The following is a 24,239-nucleotide window of genomic DNA, read 5'->3' on the forward strand; positions in this document are numbered from 1 at the left end:
ATGTATGTATGTAACGTTTGTATGGGGAAAAGAAAAAGGCTGTTTTTAGGGGTTTTCTGGAAAATATTCGATTTTTTCTCGCCGTAAAAACCATCTTTGAATTTCAACGAACATTTAAGAAAAATAATTGGCCAAATTGGTCCAGGCGTTATTGAGTTATGCGATTCATTTTTATTTATATACATTAATATTTTAGATATTTGCTTAAAATAAGCATTTTATATTTTACATAAATATTATTACACGCACAATAACAATAAGTGTTCCGTGTTGTCAAATAATAAGTGTTGCCGTATCACAAATGATTGAAAACAAAAAAAAAAAATAAAAAAACTCAAATGCATGAAAAAAATTATCCTGGGCAACCAACACCTGGGTGTGTCAGGTTTTTACAAGTAAAACTTCGTTTTGCGTTGGAGGCCTTCGGCCGCGCTTCAAAAAAATAATCCTGGCCGATCCGGGTGTGCCAACACCAGGGTGTGTCAGATTTATCAACGAGTAAAACTCCTTTTTGCGTTGCGCTTCAAAAAAATAACCCTGGCCGACCCAACACCGGGGTGTGCCAACACCAGGGTGTGTCAGGTTTTTTTCGAGTAAAACTCCTTTTAGCGTTGCGCTTCAAAAAAATAACCCTGGCCGATCCAACACCGGGGTGTGCCAACACCAGGGTGTGTTAGGTTTTTTTCGAGTAAAACTTTTTTTTGCTTTTTACTCATGATATAGCAAGAAAAGGGATACTGATTTATGTATTTGGGGTATAAACCTATTTTTTATTCGTTTGATAAATGTGTTGATATGGCATTACTTATTATTTGACAACACGGAACACTTATTGTTATTGTGCGTGTAATAATATTTATGTAAAATATAAAATGCTTATTTTAAGCAAATATCTAAAATATTAATAAAAAATAAATATGTAGAAATATTGTAGTGAATTGTAAGTGTATAAAAAGTGCATAATATGGAAGAAAAACTAACGATAAGTCGAGAAATTGCAAAATTAAATTTGCAAAATTTTCAACTTTAAATGCAAATATCTCGAAAACTATAAGTTTGCGGCGGCCACTTTTAACCCTGAAATCGTGGCATGGTATCCTAAAGCCGACCCCAGATTGGTATCTGTTAGCTAGTTGTTACTCTTCACCAGTGTATGAGTTAAAAATATTTTTACTTTTGTTCAGTGAGTTGGAAGAAAATAGCCCATGGTCCCTTGGATGTTCAATGTCTCTACCGCTCTATTCAATTACAATTATGACAGGTTTCTCTTTCTATGCTACCGCTTCTATATGTACCCCGAAGCAACGAGTGACTTATTGCTTTAATATTGTTTGATATCATAACAAAAAAAGCAACGAAAGCAAAAGACAAACCAAATAGACTTTTTGCTTTGCTTCTGTCAACAAAGCGAATTGCACATTTTTTTTATAAAATAGCATATCCTGAACTTAAGTATGATACAATAATTAATAACACCACGCATTAATATGTAACAGGAATATGGAAAATATTTTGTTGCACTCATTGCTATATGACTTGATTTTCATTGTTTTTACTGTTTTCTTCTGCTGTATTGTTTCGAAACAAAAATGATTAGAAAGAAATTTTTCTGGCATGTTATTGCATTTCCTGCTCTCAGTGCTCCTATGATTTGATATGTTCGTTGAGAAGTGTTATGTTAAACAGCAATATATGAAGAGTTGTTAGCATTTTGGTTAGCATTTTGTTACGCCTAACTTACATGCATGTTAGAGTAATTTTACCCATTTGTTAGCAGTAACAAGCATATCTGTTACTTAATTTTCAATGACATGCTCTATTTGTTATTCATCTGTTTCCGTTAAGAAATGCATGTGTTAGCATTTCGGTCAAATAATATTAATAAATATTAATATTTTGTTTATATTATTTTGCTTTATTTATTTGTAAAAACATATTTATTTAAACTAATTTTTAAAATTACATTAATCTTTGTAAGACTCTGTAAAACTTGTATTATACCGTAGTCCTGGTTATATTTTTGTTTCACACACATCCAAAAACCATCGGGATCCTTTGGAATAGCGCATTTAAACCTTTATCACACTACCAACGGGTAACTGTAGTAAACAAATATAAATTTGTTTGGAAAAAACAATTAATGACTGATTCACACTGTAAAGACGCACCAACATAAATTTTTTTTTTACCGAATTTGTAGTCGCTCACATGGCACCTATCCATTGGATAGGACTCATCTAAGAGCGTGCGCATTTATAAGACTGCATCACCCGCCAAAAGGTCCTGAAAAGTTTTGTAGTGCGACACCAAGAATAGAAGCATTTAGTAAACGAAGCATGCCAAACAAAATTATAAATTATAGAACTCATAACAAATTTAACGTGAACCGATGTCTGATCAAAAGCAAGTCTTGTATGAGAAATCTTCGTAAAAATAAGCACGTGTTATTGTCCCAGGCAACGGTAAAATCTCCCAAGAAATGTACACATTTACGAGTCTTTCTCGGCTTGTTAATCTACAATAATAATTGTTTTAGTTATAAAAACCAAACACAAAGCAGAAAGCTTACTTTTGTTGAAAGTTTCGGCTTGGTTTTCATCTATTGATATGTTTAAAAGAAATATTAGTAATTGAAATAATTATCAAATTCACAAAATTGCGCATTAGCCAGCTTATACAAGATGCGTTCCAAAGTAAACAAAACAAATGGTTTTTTCGGCAAAATCAATTTATTTTATTCAAAATAGTCTCCTTCTGCTTCAATACAGCTTTTTGCACGGTCCAAAAGCATGTCGAACGAGTGTTTTAGCTCGTTGGCCGGTATGGTCGCCAGTATGCCGGTGCAAGCCTTTTGAATGGCCTCTACGTCTGCATGACACTTTCCTTTCATGGGCAAATGAATTTTTCCGAAAAGGAAGAAGTCGCACGGTTAAAATGTGATTTTTGGTCAAACAATCGGTCACAATCGTAGGTCGATGAGACGGCACATTGTCGTGCAACAAATCATCTTCGCGATATTCGAGCCGAACACGTCGAATACGGCGCACCAAACGCTTCAAAACTCCAAGGTAGAATACCATGTTAACGTTTTGGCCCAGTGGAACAAATTCTTTGTGGATAATACCTTTGGAATCATAAAATCAAATCAGCAATGTCGTGACTTTTGACTTCTCCATGCGCGATTTTTTGGGCTTCGGCTCGTCACGTTTCGTCACCAGTCACAATATATTGTAAAGTTTTTGTCCTTAGAATGTTGGATTTTGAGCAATTTTTGGTCGTCAGTCAATTTGCGGGGAACAAACCGTGCACACACCTTTCGTTAGCCCAAATGTCCGGTCAAAATGCGATAAATCGATGTTTTGGAGATGTTCAATTCCATTTCCATGAATTTCAATGATGATTTCGGCTAATTTTTGATGAATTCACGCACCATTTCGATGGAATTTCTGGTGATCACGGATTTTGATAGGCTTACATGTTGATCGTCATTTATATCCTCACGACCACTTTGAAAACGTTGAAACCACTTGAGCACTCTACTACGGGATAGGCAATCATCGCCATAAACTTGTTTCATCAATTGAAACCTTTCGGTAAAAGTTTTACCAATTTAAAAAAAAGTAATGTTGGCTCTTTGTTCGAAAAACCCACTTTCTCAATTTAATTAAGATAACTCTAATATTGGCCGCTATATGCGGTATAAAGTCATCGGGAAGTTCGAAAATGTATGTATGTATATGGGGCCGAAGAGAAATATTGGCAATTATATATCTCATACACTGACCGATAGTTTAGGGGTCCAAATATTCGGTACCTGGGGTCTCAACAAGTTTTGTTGGATTTGGAAAATTTTTGGTCATAGATGGCATACTCTAAAAGATTTATTCGTGTGAAGTTTTATGCCGTTATACTAATTGCTTGCTAACATAGAAGTATCAGAAAAGTCACGTACCAAATTTAGTTGAAATCGATCGGGCAGGTCTTATATATGTGATTTCACTTAAAAGTAACCCGTACCATGCCCAATATCCAATTTTGACCCCAGCTCCAAAAAAGCCCTCTTAGTCCATGTCGGGAAATAAATTTTATGTCTCTGGCGTATTTAGATATTGATTTATCGCACTTTTAGTAGTTTTTAACAATACGGTTATTTGACGAGTGAGTGACAAGTGGGTCCTCCGATTTCATTAATCGGCGGGAATTCTTTTAATACTTGCGCTTGGCTGTAGCTTTAGTGGTTTAGGAAATATGTATATTAAAATTATTAGGGGACGGGTGCCCCTTGCTACTGCCATCACCTGTGCCGAATTACATTCTACATCTTAAGTTAGTGCTTAGTTACATAGTTATGGCACTTTATAGGTTCGTGGGCGTGACAGGGGTCCGATTACGCCGATGTACAAACTTGTTAATGTTTTTGCCAAGGAACGCGCAACTTACGGCTTGCACGGATGGACGGATGGACGGACAGACAGTCACTTGGATTACAACTCGTCCCGCTATCGTGATATATACATACATATATCTATATACCTTTGGTGGATATTTTGGACCAAATTGAATCTTCCATTTTTAAGTTTATTCTGATTAGAAAAAACATTACAATAAAAACTGATACATAGATAATACTACTACAACCATCTAAATGATTTCTATTAGTTGGATTATAACTACTAGTTAATGAGATATAGCATTTTTGTGAAGCAACTTGTGTTAGTTTACAAAAAAATGGATCATAAAGCATTTCGTGTGCTTTTTTGGGAAAAATACTGTTGAATTTGGGCTCAGGGAAATCCACCGTTGAGTTGCAAAATAGGTGCCTTGCAAGTTCATAATTCAACAAAAACAACGAATAACTGATTCTGAGAAGTGTTTAAGTACTCTCTAATCGGAATAAAGCGGAATTTTTGTGTCGGTGATAGAAATATCTCCATCATTCTAGTGGACTGTACATGATGAACCGGTTCTCAGGCGTGGAAAGACGAAAAAGGCGACTGGAAAGGTTGTGACATCAGTCTTTTGGGAGGCACGTGGTATAATACATACTCAACGACTGATTACTGAGCCAGTTATAATCTATTTCACTGCGTATTTGATTGCCGTTCTTTTCTTCTATTCCAAATACTTAGCAATTATATTATTTTTGAGGAAGAATCTGTTTAAAATTGTGCGCATATATTCAAATGATTCCTACAAACATGAATTTTGAAGAAATGCTTATGATTTTAAATAATTTAAAATATAATTTTTTTATTTATGCGTTGTACCAAATTTTGACATAAAGAGATAAAAGGTATCCTATGCCCTTACCCTGGTTCTAAGCTAAATACCTCCCCACCAATTTTCAGCCAAATCGGTTCAGCCGTTCTTGAATTATAAATGGTGTAACTAACACAACTTTTTTTATATTATATATATTTTTTTTCGCAGACTCATTGTATGTAGCTACATATGTATGTATTGTTCAAACTACAACTAAACTATTTAATAATCAATTGACACAATAAAAGGAAAGAAAGAAGCATTACCGTTATAAAACTCCACATACTGTGTATATAAACATTCCAAAGGAGTTGAGTAATTTTAGTACCTAGAGAAGCGAATCCACCAACTCTCCAAAAGTAAGGACGATTGAGAGATACTTCAAGACTTTAAAAGAAAGTGGTTTTCAGCGGCTAAGAGAGTATCGGTCACTACCATTAATGGGCGATCTTCCGGATAAAGAAAACTTTTTATTAAAGCATAATTCTTGGATTCTTCTTATTTTCAAATTTAAAATAAATAAATAAATATTTTATTTGATTAAAAAAACTACTTTATCCTTACAATTTTTTCGTTTTCGTCCATAAATTTTATTCTTCTTCTTCTTAATTGGCGTAGACACCGCTTACGCGATTATAGCCGAGTTAACAACAGCGCGCCAGTCGTTTCTTCTTTTCGCTACGTGGCGCCAATTGGATATTCCAAGCGAAGCCAGGTCCTTCTCCACTTGGTCCTTCCAACGGAGTGGAGGTCTTCCTCTTCGTTTGCTTCCCCCGGCGGATACAGCGTCGAATACTTTCAGAGCTGGAGTGTTTTCATCCTCTGCCTCTGCACCATATAGCAGGACGGGAATTATGAGCGACTTATAGAGTTTAGCTTTTGTTCGTCGAGAGAGGACTTTACTTTTCAATTGCCTACTCAGTCCGAAGTAGCACCTGTTGGCAAGAGCAATCCTGCGTTGGATTTCCAGGCTGACATTTTTGGTGGTGTTTACGCTGGTTCCAAGATAGACGAAATTATCTACAACTTCATAAATTTTATTGCTTTTACAAAATAGTAATTTTTTAGTTTAAGGGGATACAAGTGTTTCGTTGAACAAAAATCGGCCTATTTTCAATAATTTTTTCACTTAAAACAGTTAATATTTTTTTCAAACGTCTTATTATTCCAAAGATGCATATTTTAGAAAGATATTGAAAATTTATTAAAAGAATTATCAGATGAAATTATCAAAAAGAATATTCGAAACTCTGTCATTACGACGGCATTTTCGGCAGTTTCTCGAAAAAGGATGCCTTCGCGTTGACAGCAGAATTTACATAATCAACATTTAATTAAGACCAACTGGGTATTGGGCGAAGGAAAAATAAAAAAAGTGAAAATTGTTTTTCGGCTAAAGTTAAAAAAAAATCCAAATTTTAGTGAACATTTCTCGACAATTTTGTTTTTCTTAAATAGTTGTAATTGAACTTGAGTAGTGTGCGAGAAATCCTGACCACAGACCACCGGGAAGCATAATTAACACTGTAATTTGGCATAGGAGATTGCAGTAGCAAGGGGCACCTGTGGGTTAGAAGTGTTTAAAAAATTTGCGTGGGCCGCCCTCTAAGATGCAATATCCAAATCGGCTCAGGACAAATTACTTCAGCACCCCAATCGATACTGTAAAATTGAACAAAATCTGAAGGTAACATGACGATTGTTAAAAACTACTAAAAGCGTGATATACATATATCTAATGCTATCCTGACATTCCTATGGTGCGAAAACAAACGAAGTAGGAAAACAGCCACGCCTACTTCCCTCGTAACCCAACTTGAAATTCCATTTGATAATTTTACTTTCTTAAATGCAAATGAAGCACCAATGAACGTATCGGGATAAATCTTTGCCCGAATGGTGCGCTTGAAGTAGGCTACCTTATGACCAAAAAGTGTTCAAGGACCCAGATAATGTGGACTAAAGTTGCAATTGTGAACTTTTTACCGTAAATATCGGTCAATCTGTGAGATATATTATAGAAATTCGAAGAGAATCCTTTCCAAATAATAAATGGTTGTACAAGTATGTTTAAAATGGTAAGAATAATTTCTTTAGCCTTCATAAATATAAAGAAATATTTTCGAACCTCCTGTTGAATTTACAGTCTGGTTCACTTGATTAGAGGCAACAATTTTTGTGAAAGAAAATGTTGATTAAAGTTTCTATATTTGATCTTTCAACAAATAGTTTTCTGCTAACTCAAGCTAAGACTGTACTGGTTTAAAAATACAAACACATCGAAATATTATTTCAGCTAACGGTATTTCGTAGCGGTAAAAGTTCGGCAGCTGCAATATTCTGCTTGATTTATTGGTTCACTTGAATAAAGACACTTACAAATTTAGAAAAAATATATACATAGATACAAGAACAAAGTTTTTTAACCATTATTTTTTAAAGACTAATATTTTGTGCTGGCACCTTGTTTGTAAATTACTTCATAAACACTTTGGGGAATGGATTTGTACAAACTCTCGAGATAGACTAGCGAAATTTCAGACCAGGCCGCTTTAATGCTTCGAATTAAATCATTTTTGTATTCAAATTGTTGTCCGTTCTCATAAACCTTACGAGCTAGCCATCCCCATACATTTTCTATAATATTGAGATCTGGGGAATACGGGGGCCATGCTAAGGTTTCAATGTTTTGGGACGCCATCCAAGCTTTGACCAATCTTGCAGTGTGAACCGGAGCATTATCTTGTTGAAAGATCCATGGAATTGGTCCAAATGTTTCCCGAATCTCTGGAAAAGATGATTCCAACATCGTTTTATAGCTGTTTCCCGTAATTCTGGAGTCTACAATTCTCAGCTCGAACGCGGCATAGCACGATATTGCTCCCCATACCACAACTCCACCTTCACGGCTGTGATGGCGACTCAAGTACTTCTCCACCTTTCTTAAATCATGGAAATAGTAATTGTATCCATCCGGCCCATCCAGATTAAATTTCTTTTCGTCACTAAATATAACTTTTTTCTATTCACCAGGGTCGTTATTTGTGACAGAATTCCAAGCCATGTGGTCACTTGCAAAATCGAGGCGACGTTGCTTGCGAAGTTTATTCAAAGGCGGTTTTTTTTTAATTTTTTATATTTCAGATGTGGTGCTTTCAGAATAGCCCTTCTAACTGTGGATTTGCTAGCTGCAACATCAGCTAATTTTATAATTTTTGATGTTGAAAGTGCGGAATTGGATGCAATCCTAAGGACTTTTCGGGTTTCCTTTGGTGTTAAAGCCATCACAGTCCTACCTTTGTAGTTCTTACCGTAGGAGGCACTCTTTTTCACATAATGATCAACAACATTTGGACCTCGACCAATCGTTTTGGCAATTTGGCGATTCGAAAGTCCTTCATAGGTCAATATATCAATTTGTCCTTTTTCTCGCTCTGATAAACTTTTCCGCTTTCCCATTTTATTCGAATTTACAAGTTTACGACTTAACACAATAAATGCTTAAGAAAATATTTAGCTTCACACCTTTATTGCGCAAATGATGTAAGCCAACTAAGTGCCTCTATTCAAGTGAACCAATAAATCAAGCAGAATACTGCAGCTGCCGAACTTTTACCGCTACGAAATACCGTTAGCTGAAATAATATTTCGATGTGTTTGTATTTTCAAACCAGTACAGTCTTAGCTTGAGTTAGCAGAAAACTATTTGTTGAAAGATCAAATATAGAAACTTTAATCAACATTTTTTTTCACAAAAATTGTTGCCTCTAATCAAGTGAACCAGACTGTATACCTCAAATATCGGCAATGTTCTGACAACAATGCCAAAGTCTACACGTTCTATGTCGCGCTCCATTTTCTAATAAAGTTTCACACCTGTTGGGAACGTATTATGTGCGGTACAATATTTTCAGGGATTAGCCGCTTTTCAAGAAGTTTCTTTAGTTCCTCTCTTTTATCTTTATAACGTGGGTTAGAGCAGTAACCAATCGTCATTCCATATATGTGTAAATACTCTCTGAAGCAGCTGTGCCCAGTCAGGGACTGCAACTGCGTCATGTAATAGTCAGTTTCACCGTGGTTTTTCTCTACCCATGCTTGTACGTTTCTGATTAGCGTATGTGTTGATCTACCTTTTGTTGTTTCGTCCCACCGTTTCTGCCACTCATTAAGGCTAATTTTTCTTTCTTAGTTCTTTCATTGTTTAGTAAGTCGTCTGCCAGTGCTTCTTGTTTTAGCATAAACTCTTTTAAGTTCCATAGCCATAATGACGTAATTTCGTGTGACAAAGTCCGGGAAGAGACGTAACACACCGTCATATAAAAAATTTCACAGTAATGTCCCTAGTACTGAGCCTTGTGGTCCACCGCCTCTCACAACATAGATTTTTAGGTTCTTCTTCTGTGTCATATAGCAGTAACCTATCTGAAAGGTAGCTAGAAGATATGATCCTCAGTTAAAGTGGTATTTTCTTTCGTTCCACAGCTGCTATGATATGCGGCCAATAAGCCGAGTTGAAGGCATTTTTAACATCGAACGTTACTATCGCGCAGTATTCTTTGGAACCATACAACCACGTGGTTCTTTCAATTGTCTTGTTTGCAACCTCCGTTAGCTTTTTGATGTCTTCTATTGTAATATCCAATATTTTCCCCATTGTGTCCAGCGTGCATAAGGGTCCATAAGAGCCTGGCTCCACTGCTAGTTTATTTGGATTTTGTATAAAACCTAGTCACTGTTTTCCCAAATTTAAGGGAAAACTCCCTCTCGTAAACATTGCGTGTACAGTTCCGTAAACGGGGCGGATTTGGGTTTAATAGCAAGTTTTGGGGCCTTATTCGAGATGGTATCTAGGCATGATGCTTTAATTTGCGAATCTCTCAGATGCTTCCATAGTTTTTTTTGTCAGTGACTTGCGATGTGTTTATAGCTCCAGATTTATTTGCCGCATTTGTAGAATTTGCGTCGAAAAAAGAGTTTAGACAACCATTTTAAATAATCCAGGGCATGTAGGAGTTTTTCCTTTTCCTTTGTCTCTTTAAACTCTTGCTTTTCTTTATTGCTCTTTTGAGGTTATTTTTCTTTCGTTTAAAGTGCTCGTTTGGCATTGTGAAGTTTATGGTTATATTTGACACTTTCGCCTCGCTTTGTGGGATTCGCTACTCGAGAGCTTCAATAGTCTCATTCCACCAGTACTCGGGTTTCCTGTATGTGTCTTCTTTTTTCTACGTATAGTAGCATCGCAGGCTTTGCTGATGTGTTTAACTAGGTACCCAGCCTTCTGTTATGTATCTGTCGCGTAGGTCGGATTGTCATCTAGCATTAATTTGTATATTTCCACATCAAGGGTTTCAGCTTTTCAGCTTCTGGTTTGAACGTTTTTGACTGACTTACTGTGCGTATACAAGTCGCACACTTGCCTTCTATACGACCATAGTAGAGAACTACTAGCGAACGTAAAATCAATTACAGAACCGCAGCCGTTTTTTTTAAAGAGGACATTGCTTTCTACCTGTCTGATGGTCAGAGTTCTCATTTCCTTGTTTTTTACATGCACTGCAGGACGGTTCCTTGCTGCATGTCTTCGCGAAGTGCCCTTTCTCCCAGTTCTTTGCTTTTTGCGTGCGAATAGTATTGGCAATGTCTTTTCACCGGTTATTTCATCGAGATCCTGGATTTCAACAGTTGTATCATGCGCGAGTGCTTTAATTTTATCTTGATCTCCTAGCACTTTGCCTTCGCTTATGTAGTCAGTAGTGCTTAAACTCCATCAGAATTTCACCTTTGACCGTATTTCTGATCCGGGTTACGTTTTCACCCGTTTCTGCAGGGCTTCTTCTTTTTTTAACAAGCCTTAGGATATCGCTGAATGTCATGTTCCCGGTTCGCGAAATGACTATCGCATCAGGCTTAGGTCGATGCTTTTATGCTGCTTTCTTCTTTCTTTAAATTTCTGTCCAGCTAGCTCTCCGTTTTTTTTTTGCTAGCGGCGGTTAACATATCAGCTTATTCCTTGTTATTTTTTTAATTTCTTAAGTTCTTCCCCATGAGTAGTTTTGTTATTCTTAAGAGGAGTCGGTCTTTTCGTCTGTTTTTCTTAGTGAAGTCCATTAGGCATTATTTCAGTTGTTGCAAGAATGTTTTATAAATATATTCCGTCTTGTTTCTTTGTTCTTTTGGTATTCTTCTGAAGCTCGTATAACTTTGTTATGTTGCCAGCTAAGATTTCTGACGATTGTTCGCTGTGGTGGGCACATCATATCTAACAACTCCCTGGTTTTCTCGCCAAGCTCAATCATGTGGTCGCCGCGTGGTTTCAATGCAATCTCCTGCGACGTGCTGTCTTGCAGCTCTCATGGCGACAATCTTGTTCGCGTTGGTTTTTCTACCCTGAGCATCTTAATGGGCGATCTACTAAGTCGTTAGGTCCGCTTAAAGAGACCACTTTCCGTTATTGGTGTCATTTGCGAGTCTGTTCCTGGCGCATTGATGTGAGTCGGGTTATTTGGGTTTCCAGTGTCGTTGTCCAGTATACTGCTACAGTTGTACTGTATTGTTTTTTTTTCATATAAAATTCGATTCCTTTCTGTTTTACAATCGTATGTAGGGGCTGGCCGAAATACACAGAAGCGGTTGAACCCTCGATGCCTATGCACCTACCCTATTTCCCTGACTTCTGTTCTTCGCTTTACCGTTCGCCCGGGCAACACAGGCTACTAATCTTGCGCCCAGTGCACACTACTTGACCAGAGCCCGAACGGACTGGTTACTGATAGAGACCGCGGCTAACACCTCGGCAGAACAGGCTCACATCACCTTATCCATTTCGGCAGCAGAGAAGGTCGTCCGGCGTTTTATCCGCAAACATTTTGAATGCGCGATAAGGTGGAGGGGGAATTGTAAAGTATTTTGTATTAAGTATTAATTTTATGTTAGATATTATTTATTAAGAATGTTGCTTTCGCAAAGTTTAATTAGTAACTAAAAAGAAAAAGAATAAAATGCATGCTGCGCACTGGCAGAAGAAGCGTGGATTAAGCGTGACTATTCAAACGGTGCTTACACATCTCTATGTATGTTTGCATACATGAAGAGTAGAATATAAAAGTATATTTGATATAATGGGTTGTCAAAAAGGTCTTGCGGTATTTTTATTGAATTTTTTTTTTATTGAAATTGAAATGAATTTTTGATGACTCTTGACCGATGCTACGGATGCTACTATGCCGGTCTCTTTCGACCAATTCAGCGATTTTATCGCAATTTTCGACGACAGGCCTTCCGGAGCGTGGCGCATCTTCGACCACCTCTACACCAGAACGAAAAAGTTGAAACCATCGTTGTGCGGTGGAAATGGAAACTGTATCGGGTCCATAAACTGCACAAATTTTATTGGCTTGAGATGCATTTTTGTCTTTATCGTACTAGTACTGTAAAATATGCCGTATTTTCTCGTTATTTTGCTCCATGTTTGCGACGCTATAACTCACGAACGACTTAAAAGAAACAACAATCAATCAAACACGTGTTAGCGCGAATTAAAGTTTACACTTTATTATTTTATAAAAAATATATTTTTAGCTCCGTAGAGCGATATTTATTTAATCACTTAATGAACAGAAAAAAGATGTTGTATACAAGCGTGTGCTTGTATTTATACAAAAAACTAGGCTTCAAAGTAATATGCTTATCAGTTGTAGTTTTGTGGTTTCTATTCTATTGTGGAAAAGTACTGATGTGGAAGACAATTAGTTTAGTTATTTGGATAGTGTTATCTTATAGTAAGTGATGTCAGCTTATTGCTAGGCAGAAGTATATGTGTGGTAGCTATTATCAGTTGGGTTCAGTGTAAGTCATGTATTAACTCCCCCCTCCTCTAGTGAAAAGATCTCCTGATCTTTTTATACGCTGGTGATTGCATCTTTCTTTATGAGATGTTCCAATCCTTGAGCCTTCAGTATTTGTTCGTATCTTTTTTGTTGATTTTCTTTAAGTTTTAGAGTTTTACATTTCAATATGGCATAATACAATTTAAAACTTAAGTATATTGTTGTAGCTAGTATGCATATAATTATTAGGGTTACAAATATGTTTTGTATTGGGTGTTCTTCGTATGGTATAATAAATTTATGTAGTTTTTCAATGTTATTAAATTTATATTTTGAGATTGATTCTAATATATCTAGGATTTTAATATTATTTTCTTCTTGTGACAGGATATATTTTTTAATTTCCTCGTTTTGATTGTGAAATGTTATATTATGTAATTTTATATTTTCTTTAAACTGCATTAGGTATGTTCCTGTGATAGTTTCATTATTTATTTTATTTTTACCATTTATTAAAATATTTCCTTCATTTATTTCAATTATTTCTTCATTTGATTCTTCTTTTACATTGCATTGTGCTTTGAGGTTTAATAACATTGGTATTGTACAAGTATCTGTTTTAGTTTCTTGACATATAAATTTTGATATAATATTTTTACATTTGTTAATTCTTTTTATTTCGTTTTCACATTTAGATACTTTATTGTCTAATTGTAACTTCCCATGTCGATATGCTATTGGTGTAATATCATATGTTTCACATTTTTGTTTAATTATAGGGTATTTATATATAATAATAAATGTGTTATTAATTCTACAAGTGTGTATATCTGAATATTCCATTATATTTATTACAGGAATGTCTGAATTCTCTAATTTAATAATTTTTTCTATATCTTCCGTGTTTAACGATGCAGAGTAAAAGTTTTTATTTTTAGCGAAATTGATTGTCAAAGTTAAGTCTTCAAGTTCTTTGAGTATTTCTTGTAGCATTACTTGTTGATGAATTGTTTTATAATTAAAGGATTCCAACAGTTTTTCGAAGTGAGTGTTGATTAACCTCTGTTTATTATTATTTTCTACTATATCAATAATTTGTTGTTTTATTTTTATCATATCGTCATGATCTGGTACGCCTGTTATAAAGCTAAGTGCTGATCCTAAGAAATTTATGCTCCTTTTCTTTCTTCTAATTAATAATTGATTTTTTAACACTTCTATTCTGTTGACTAAGGCTATGTCCCTATGTAATTCCGGAGAGTTTTTAGCTAAAGTTGAGAGTGTGTCATAATGTTATAAAATTTTTGTTAAGTTTATCATGTGATATAAGTAATCTGATTCATTATAAATGTATGACGGATATGTCTCGGTTAATATAAGCTTTTTATTTTCCACATTAGTTATTTGGTATTGTAGTGATTTGTTCACTAGAATTATTAATATTATTATCGGGTAGTACATTTCGTATGTTATCTTTGTGTATTAGTTTATTTTTCGTTGTAAGCACCGTATTTTCTTTATTTTCTTTTACTATGTGTTTAATATATCTTTTGTTATATTTTTGTCTTCTACTACTTTTCTCATAAATTATTTGTCCTGGTTTAAAATCTTTTTGGCTTCTTTTTCTATTTTGGTATTCTAACATACGTTCTTGTTTTTTTTCTATATAATTTTTCACTTTTTCGTTAATTTCCTTTTGATTTAAAAATAAGTCTACTGGTTTTTCCTTTATCACCTAATGAATAGTCCTGTTATATTCCTTGACTGCTGAGAATATTTCTTCTTCCATAGTTGTAGTTCTGTCGTTAGCTAAAGTCCTCGCGATTTCTAATATCGTTGAATGTAACCTTTCTACTTGCGCGTTGGAAGTTGAATGATTATTTGCTGTCTTTTCGTGTTTAATTTGTAATTTATTTAATAATGCGGTTGTGCCTATGCCGACGAATATGCTTTCATTATCGGTCATGAGTTCGGTACAGTTCGGAAAAATTTGTGATAACACTTCTTCTATTATTTCATGAAAATGTAGTTTACTTCCTAATTTACGAAAATATGCGTATTTAGTAAATCTATCTATAGAAGAGAGATAACTTTTGCCATTTATATAAAATATGTCCATTTGTACTGATGTGCCTGGAGTATTTGGTACTGGGCTTTTTCCTAATAATTGTTTAATTGGTTTGCTTTCATATTTATTCTCCATGCAGTTGACACAATTTTTCACTATCTTTTCTGTGTCTCGTTTTAGTGTTGGCCAATAACAAGTTTCTAATATTTCTTTATAGTTGTTTAGAGCGTTTCTGTGTGCTCTCTTGTGTGTAAAGTCTAATATATTTTCCCTATCTTTTTGTTCTATTATATCGTGTAGTTTATTTTGTGTAAATACTTTATAGTAGGTTGAAAATATGTTTGCTATCTTTTCTTTGTGTTTATGCCACGTCTCTAAGTCAGTGTGGAATGCTGTTACTATTTTAGGTTTCATTATTTGTTTTAATGTTTGAATCATATATTCTTCAGTGTTATATTTTATTTCGAATCGTTCGTGTCGGGGAAATATAGTTGTTGCTGTTTTTTCGTTTGTTTGTGACGGTGTTAAAATAATTTGGGTTTGAAATGAATTTAATGGTTTTGCTATCATTTTTATGTTTCTTGGTCCGGATGATTCAGCTGAGTGCATTGACGTATCTGACATTATGTTTATTTGTCGTGATAAAGCGTCTGCTACAATATTTTCATGCCTTGGTTTGTATTTTAGCTTGGCACCGTATTCCTCTATCAAATTTTTCCATCTCTTTAATTTAGTATTCGGGTTTTTTTCTGATATGGAAAATATTAAAGACTGATGGTCTGTGTATATAGTTAGGTCTGCTATTCCGTATAAATAATTTCTAAATTTCTGTAACGCCCAAATTATGGCTAACATTTCCTTTTCATTTGTAGAATAATTTTGTTCCGTTTTCGTCAATGTTCTTGATATGAATGATATAGGATTTCTTCCTTGGCTTAGTACTGCTCCTATTGCGTAGTTACTAGCATCTGTGGTTAAGTCAAACCCTTTATTAAAATCTGGTTGATATAGTTCAACTTTTTCTTTTAATTTATTTTTTATTTCATTTATAGCATTTAGTGCTTCTTTATCTAATTGTAACTTTACGTTTTTACTTTTATTTTTTGAAATATTTCCGTTTTCTCCCCTTAGGTAAATTGTTAATGGCTTGCATATATGTGCGAAGTTCTTCACGAATTTCCTATAATAGGAGGCTAGTCCTAAAAATGATCGTAATTCCTTTAGTGTTTCAGGAATTTTATACCTATCTATAGCTTCGATTTTCCCTGGATCTACTGTAATTCTTCCATTGTTTATGATATGTCCTAAGAATTCTGTTTTTGTTTGAAAAAAATTAGATTTTTCCTCTGAGATTTTCATATTGGCTGCATGTAGGGTATGTATAATATTAGTGATGTCTTTAATATGTTGCTTTGGGTCAGTAGAGCAAATTAATACATCGTCGATATATACATATGCACATTTTCCAATAAAGGGTCTCAGTATGTCGTCGACACATCTTTGAAATGTGGCTGGAGCATTCTTTAGGCCGAACGGTAGGCGAAGGAATTCATATTTGGCTCCATTGACTGAAAATGCGGTTTTTTCTCTGTCTTCTGGTTTTATCATAATTTGGTGGAATCCTGATTCTAAGTCAGTTGTTGTAAAGTATCTGGCTTTACCTTAATTCTGGAGAGTCATAGTTATATCTGGAATAGGGTATCTATCTGCTATCGTTTGTTTATTTAATTTTTGGAAGTCTATAACCATTCTTTTTTTCAGTTTACCTTCTTCATCTAATCCTTTTTTGAGACTGTCCATATTGGTGAGTTATATGGGCTTTTACTTTTTTGTATTATGTTATTTTTTAATAGCTTCTGTATTTCCTTTTCGACAAAGTCCTGATAAGCATATGGATAGGGGTATTGTCGTACCCAAACAGGTTCTCTGGTTTCAGTCCTGATCTCTGCTTGTATTGTGGTTGTAAAAGGTTATTTCTTTTTCATAAGTTTTGTCTCCTATAGTATAATTAATTTGTTCCTTTACTTGTTCAGATATTTTTTTAAATGTTATAGAATATTCGAATAAATCTATTTTTGCTTTCATTTTTCTTAAGGAATCTTCTCCTAATATTAAATCAAATTCTTTTAATTCTTCTGTTTCGTAAAAATCCAAGTCAAATCCCACGAGATTAATTTCTCTTTTGTGGGTAACTACTGAAGTTCCATGTAATGTATTGAATTTAATAGGTTTGTCTAATTTTATCCTTTCTGCAAATGGATAGTCTTTACTTACATAACTACTTGTGGCACCTGTATCTATTAGTAGAGTACACGTATCTTCCGTCTGGTGCAGTACGTCGGAGTGTTGGAAGACCGTGATGCCTTATAAAAAAATGTTTTTGTTGGTTAGTATTTTTATAACTTACGCTAGCTGCTTCATTGTAGAGTGATATGTTATCTTCATAAGTTTGTGCATCATTCATTTAGTTGATCCGCTGCGCTTTGCGTTGATTTATATTTGATGATTCGTCTCTGCTTCTCTTGAATTGTTCTCCTACTCGTTGCATTACTGTTTTGAAGGGATTCGGTGTTTGTCTGCTTGTCTGCTGAAATTGTGGTGGTTGTGGATTGTATGGTTGTCTTCTGAATCTTGTTGATGAAGGATCTACATCCATTGGTACCACTGGCTGTGTTTGTTGCACGAAAGTTGGTTGAAGAGGTGGGTATATTTGTGGTCTCTGCCATTGTTGCTGACTCTTCTGGTATGTTCTGGGTATGTGTTCCAGTTGGTGATAATGAGTGTCATGTTGCATGGTCCTTGCTATACCGTAGGCTTCCATCAGGTTTGAGCAATTTCTGGAGTACAGCGCGTTTTTTGTTGCTGTACTTTTTAACCCTGCGATAAATGTACGTATCGCTTTTAGTTGCACTTCTTTTGATAGAGCTTCTATCACAAATTCATTTTTGTGTGACATTTCTATCTTGGATAATACTCCGTTGAGTGCTTGGTTCAGGTGAGTATATATATATCAGGTAGTATATGTGGAGAGGTTTTTCTTCTTGTCGTATTCGCATCATATCTTTCTCGAGTACATAGAGTGGGCGTTGATCTGCATAAGAGTCATCTAGGCGGTCTATGATTTCATCGAAGTTCAGCTTTGTGTTGTTGTTGATGAGGATTTGTGCAGCTCGTCCTGTGATCTTTCCTCTGAGAAAGATCAGGGCTTCAGTGTAAATGTTTTGTCCACGAAATATTTTCACAGAATTCATTAGAGTTATTGCTAGTTTTCTCCAATTCTGTATTTGTGATAATCTCCACTAAACACTGTTATTGCTGATTTGAAGAGTCCTAAGTCGACTTCTTTGGGATCAGTGTATGTACAGATTTCATCCTGGGCTTCTAATATTGGTGTATTACCTATTTGAGCTTCGGCGAATTTTTTCTGTAGGTCTTGCACGATTATTTGAAGTGCTAGGATTTCTGCAGCGTGTTCAGCCATTTGGTTTGTTGGACCGGTTTGAAAATTTGCTTGAATTTTAGTTACTGGATTCAACCTTATTTCTTGTCCTTGAAGGATTTTTGTATCGAATCCTTTTTTGTTGACAGGTCCTTTTTAGTTTTGGGACACTTTCCTAGGATGTGTTTTTATATCCTTCACTTGTTAAGGAATTTATTCTGATTCCTTTTTATTAGTGTGTCCCTGCTCGGGCGCGAATTAAAGTTTACGCTTTATTATTTTATAAAAAATATATTTTTAGCTCCGTAGAGCGATCTTTATTTAATCACTTAATGAACAGAAAAAAGATGTTGTATACAAGCGGGTGCTTGTATTTATACAAAAAACTTAGCTTCAAAGTAATATGCTTATCAGTTGTAGTTTTGTGGTTTCTATTCTATTGTGGAAAAGTACTGAAGTGGAAAAGTACTGATGTGGAAGACAATTAGTTTAGTTATTTGGATAGTGTTATCTTATAGTAAGTGATGTCAGCTTATTGCTAGGTAGATGTATATGTGTGGTAGCTATTATCAGTTGGGTTCAGTGTAAGTCATGTATTAACTCGCGTGAAATGAGCTTTCCAGAAAGGTATAGCATGACCCGATGCGACGAATAAAACTAGAACTACGCGCTTTCAGCGCCAACTAGCGAAAATACCGCAAGACTTTTTTGACAACCCATTATAATGTGTTGTTTTAGTCCTCATACTTCAAACAATCCTTCTCAACGCAGTATATTCACATTCTCAAATTAATACAAATAAATAAAATATTTTCCTTCTATAAACTATTTCAAAAAATAAAGAATATTTACTTTACAGTAGTCCGTGAAATTAATACATTTAACATGTTTAGTCCTACTCAAATTCTTTGACAACACCATCATATTTTCTGTAGAAACATATTAATTTTCTATACTTTTACTTTTATATAATGTCCCTAAAGTGGTGGTATTTAATGTCTGTGTATTTGCTTCTTGCATCAAACTTAGGATTCTTAACTAATCATTGTGCGCTTTGATTATCGCTGTACACTGGTATCGTTTCAATGGCTCCAAATGCGATTTCGCCGACCAGTTCCCTAATGTACACTGCTTCTTTTGCCACCGTGGATAAGGCAATGTACTCGGCTTCTGTGCTGCTCAGGGCTAAAATGCTTTGTTTCTTATGACTTTCAGCTGAATACAGCACCTGCTACGAGGAAGGTCTAACCAGTAAATAATTTGCGATCGGTAGAATCGCCAGCACAATCCGCATCCACGTAACAGTGAATATTCTGTCCTCATTTGTTCAATTAACTTGATGGCCAATGGAATATCATTTGGTTTACAGTTTTGCATAGTATATTCATTAAGAAATGCTTCAATGTACTGCTTACTACCGATTTTAAAGTTTCCGGTCTCTCCTTCTCTCTCGATTTCCATACCGAGGAAATGCTTTAGTTGACCGCCATCGACCACATCGAACTCTTTGGAGATGAGGATCTTGATCTTGTTCAGGTCATCCTTGTCAAAACTTGCTATCATGAGATCATCAACATATACAACAATAATGCGCAAATTGCCTTCAACTTTGCGTATATATAAACATAGTTCACTGGGGCAGGGGGTAAAACCATTTTTCAATAGTGCGGCGTTCCATTCGCGTCCACTCTGTTTCACGCCAAACAATGGTTTGCGATGCCTTAGGACTCGTTTTGGATGCAGTTCGTCAATGAAACCTTAAGGCTGCCGCATGTATACCTTATCATGTAAGTCACCATTGAGATAAGCAGAGGATACGTTCATTTGGTGCATGCACATTAACTGGAGAAAATGCTCGAAACTTCTGGGCAGACTAGACAACAACGTAATCATCTTCACAGGGTCGCCTAAGTCTACTCGTATGCCCAGCTCTTCCAATTTATTTGAAATTTCTACAAACTAATTAAGATGTATGTATACTATCGTTCTCCTGCATTTTAAGAGACAATAATCTTTGGTACAATTGTACTTGACGTTTTGGGCCGGCCGGCGTGTGAACTTCTTTTAGCTTTTTCCATGCATTTGCCGCGGTTAAGCACTGCTTAATATGCAGTCTTTGAGAAGGTTGCAGGTTTAGTATGATGCAAGCTAATGGCTTTCGGGGAAACTTTACTATACCATCCCACGATTTCAGGGTTAAATGTGGTATGGTTGGATAGGGCTGATGCTCCAGATTAAGAAAATTCTAGCCGCCGCAAACTTATAGTTTTCGAGATATTTGCATTTAAAGATGAAAATTTCGCTAATTTAATTTTGCAATTTCTCGATTTATGGTTAGTTTTTCTTTCATATTATGCACTTTTATACACTTACACTTCACTACAATATTTCTACATATTTATTATACTCTCGCAACAATGTTGCTAACGAGAGTATTATAGTTTTGTTCACATAACGGTTGTTTGTAAGTCCTAAAACTAAAAGAGTCAGATATAGGGTTATATATACCAAAGTGATCAGGGTGACGAGTAGAGTCGAAATCCGGATGTCTGTCTGTCCGTCTGTCCGTCCGTCCGTCCGTGCAAGCTGTAACTTGAGTAAAAGTTGAGATATCATGATGAAACTTGGTACACGTATTCCTTGGCTCCATAAGAAGGATAAGTTCGAAGATGGGCAAAATCGGCCCACTGCAACGCTCACAAAATGGCGGAAACCGAAAACCTATAAAGTGTCATAACTAAGCCATAAATAAAGATATTAAAGTGAAATTTGGCACAAAGGATCGCATTAGAGAGGGGCATATTTGGACGCAATTGTTTTGGAAAAGTAGGCGTGGCCCCGCCCCCTACTAAGTTTTTTGTACATATCTCGGAAACTACTATAGCTATGTCAACCAAAGTCTACAGAGTCATTTTCTTCAGGTATTTCCATTTACAGTTCAAAAATGGAAGAAATCGGATAATAACCACGCCCACCTCCCATACAAAGGTTATGTTGAAAATCACTAAAAGTGCGTTAACCGACTAACAAAAAACGTCAGAAACACTAAATTTTACGGAAGTGGCAGAAGGAAGCTGCACCCAGGCTTTTTTTAAAAATTGAAAATGGGCGTGGCGCCGCCCACTTATGGACCAAGAACCATATCTCAGGAGCTACTAGACCGATTTCAATGAAATTCGGTATATAATATTTTCTTAACACCCTGGTGACATGTACGAAATATGGGTGAAATCGGTTCACAACCACGCCTTCTTCCAATATAAAGCTATTTTGAATTCCATTTGATGCCTTCTCTGTATAATACGAGTATAAACATTAGGAACCAATGATGATAGCGGAATAAAACTTTACAAAAATACGGTATTTGAAAAATATGTAAATGACGTATTATGAAATCTCGATTATCACTTTACCATGCGAGAGTATAAAATGTTCGGTGACACCCGAACTTAGCCCCTCCTTACTTGTTTTTTATTAATATTTTATATATTTGCTTAAAATAAGCATTTTATATTTTACATAAATATTATTACACGCACAATAACAATAAGTGTTCCAACCCTGGCTTTCTATCGACTTTGGTCAACTGTCTCTACTCTGCCTCTGATACAGGCTTGATGAAATCACCACACACGACGTCCCACAGGTCTGATATTATCAGAACACTCTGCATCAACATAGACCACACATCGTAATTTTCTTCACTCAGTTTCTCAACTTGGAAAGACATACTCATTTTGGAGAGAATACAGTTATGTGTATGAATATGTTCAGTATTTTACAAGAACTTAATTCGATTGCAATTTACTTGTATGTACATGAGTTACTGCACAGAAAGTCCACAATTACTTTTGTTTTTATAAAGTCAAATTCACTTTCAATCGCACTGTGATGCTATCTAGGCCCATAACCTATTAAGGATGTTGCTTTGGCAAAGTTTAATTAGTAACTAAAAAGAAAAAAATACAATGCATGCTGCGCACAGCTAGCCAATACGTATAAAGAATAAGCGTTTATTACGCGTGACAATTCAAACGGTGCGTACACATCTCTATGTACATATGTTTACATACATGGAGAGTGGAATATAAAAGTATATGTGAAATATAATGTGTGGTTTTGGTCTTCATATTTCCAACGTTATTTGTATCGCAAGTCAAAATAAATTATCGGCAATATTGGCAAATTCTTTTCAGCAATAAAATATAGAGAGTAGAGTTTTAACACTTGAAGCGTGTTGCATAGTTAATTTTTTTTATTGGGCTCTCATTTAGTTTAAAAGGTATTACCATGAATATGGTGGCACGATTCCGATTACTTTGGCAGGGGTAAAAAAACCGAATTTCCGTATAAATGGGGTATGTTCGGATAGGGGAGCTTCTCCAGAGGAGGAATATCCAAAAATAATGTAAAAATTACTAATATATTTTAAAATATTCACGATTAAAAGTTGAAAAATTTGCACTAAGAAAACATGTTATTTCTCTATGTTTCACAAAATTTTTTTACATTTTTTACTTTGTATATTTAAATACACACTCTAAGCTTTGAAATAAGATTACATTTCACTTTTATTTTGCTATATTTTACCTAAATTTATTAATTTAAAAATCACTTAGCACACTCATCGATGAAAAGGTTAGATTGTTTGCAATTATGAGGAAAACGAGCCTTGCCACATATTAAACAGTAAATATGTAGGATTTTTAACAATTTTTCTTTGTTTGTTTTATCGCGTGATTCTTTTTTCTATACCTATTAACTATAAAAAAAATACTTTCTACATATGTGTATGTGTAATACGTAATTTATGTGACTGAAGTATTTTCGCGAAGTACTCCTTTCTGCGTTGGGGGCCTTCGGCCGCGCTTGAAAAAAATAACCCTGGTCGAGCGAATATCCGGGGTGACTAAGTACTTTCGCGTAGTACTCCTTTCTGCGTTGGCGGCATTCGGCCGCGCTCTAAAAAAATAACCCTGGCCGAGCGAATACCCGGGGTGACTGAAGTAATATCGCGTAGTACTCCTTTCAGCGTTGGCGGCCTTCGGCCGTGCTCTAAAAAAATAACTCTAGCCGAGCGAATACCCGGGGTGACTGAAGTTCGCGTAGTACTCCTTTCTGCGTTAAAAATAAAAAAATATATTAGAGGTATTCTCTTGCTCTTGCAAAACCCGGTGCACGGTGCAAGAATTGCAGATTTACAACGGCACAACAACAAACACACGCAGAAAAATATTTGCAAGGGCTGTAAAATATGTCAGACCAAAACCTATGTATATTTGCGTGCAATGTCACCCAAAAATATAATAGCAGCCCTGCTGTAGTTGCCATTTTACATAAAGACATATTACGTCGTTAAATTTGAGGAAGATAAGTTTTAAATACATTTTATAATTTCTATTTCAATTATAAAGATTTGTTACAGTTTTTTTTGTTAAAAATGTATGCAAAAGGTGCGTCAATTCACAATAGCCATGCATAATAGTCATTAACAATAAATTGACCGAATCAGCCGTTCATATATCACTAGATTCTGCAATGGGTGCTGGGAAGCAAGAGAATACCCCTATTGACTTTTTGTTATAAAGTGGTGAAAGTGGTTATATTCTTTGGTTATTATGCACTCATATTCAAACAAAAT

At 35.3% G+C, this 24,239-nt stretch overlaps 1 long non-coding RNA gene across 1 annotated transcript in view; it reads right to left on the bottom strand.

The window, feature by feature from the left end:
- LOC120772070 overlaps positions 1-22,614 on the bottom strand; it is a 57,507-nt gene extending 34,893 nt beyond the window's left edge. Inside the window, exon 1 of the long non-coding RNA XR_005705034.1 lies at positions 22,138-22,614. This is a non-coding gene — a long non-coding RNA (uncharacterized LOC120772070). The remainder of the gene's footprint in view (positions 1-22,137) is intronic.
- Between the last annotated feature and the right edge of the window lie 1,625 nt (positions 22,615-24,239).

This window comes from Bactrocera tryoni, chromosome 3, assembly GCF_016617805.1.
Source record: "Bactrocera tryoni isolate S06 chromosome 3, CSIRO_BtryS06_freeze2, whole genome shotgun sequence".
NCBI classification, from domain to species: domain Eukaryota; kingdom Metazoa; phylum Arthropoda; class Insecta; order Diptera; family Tephritidae; genus Bactrocera; species Bactrocera tryoni.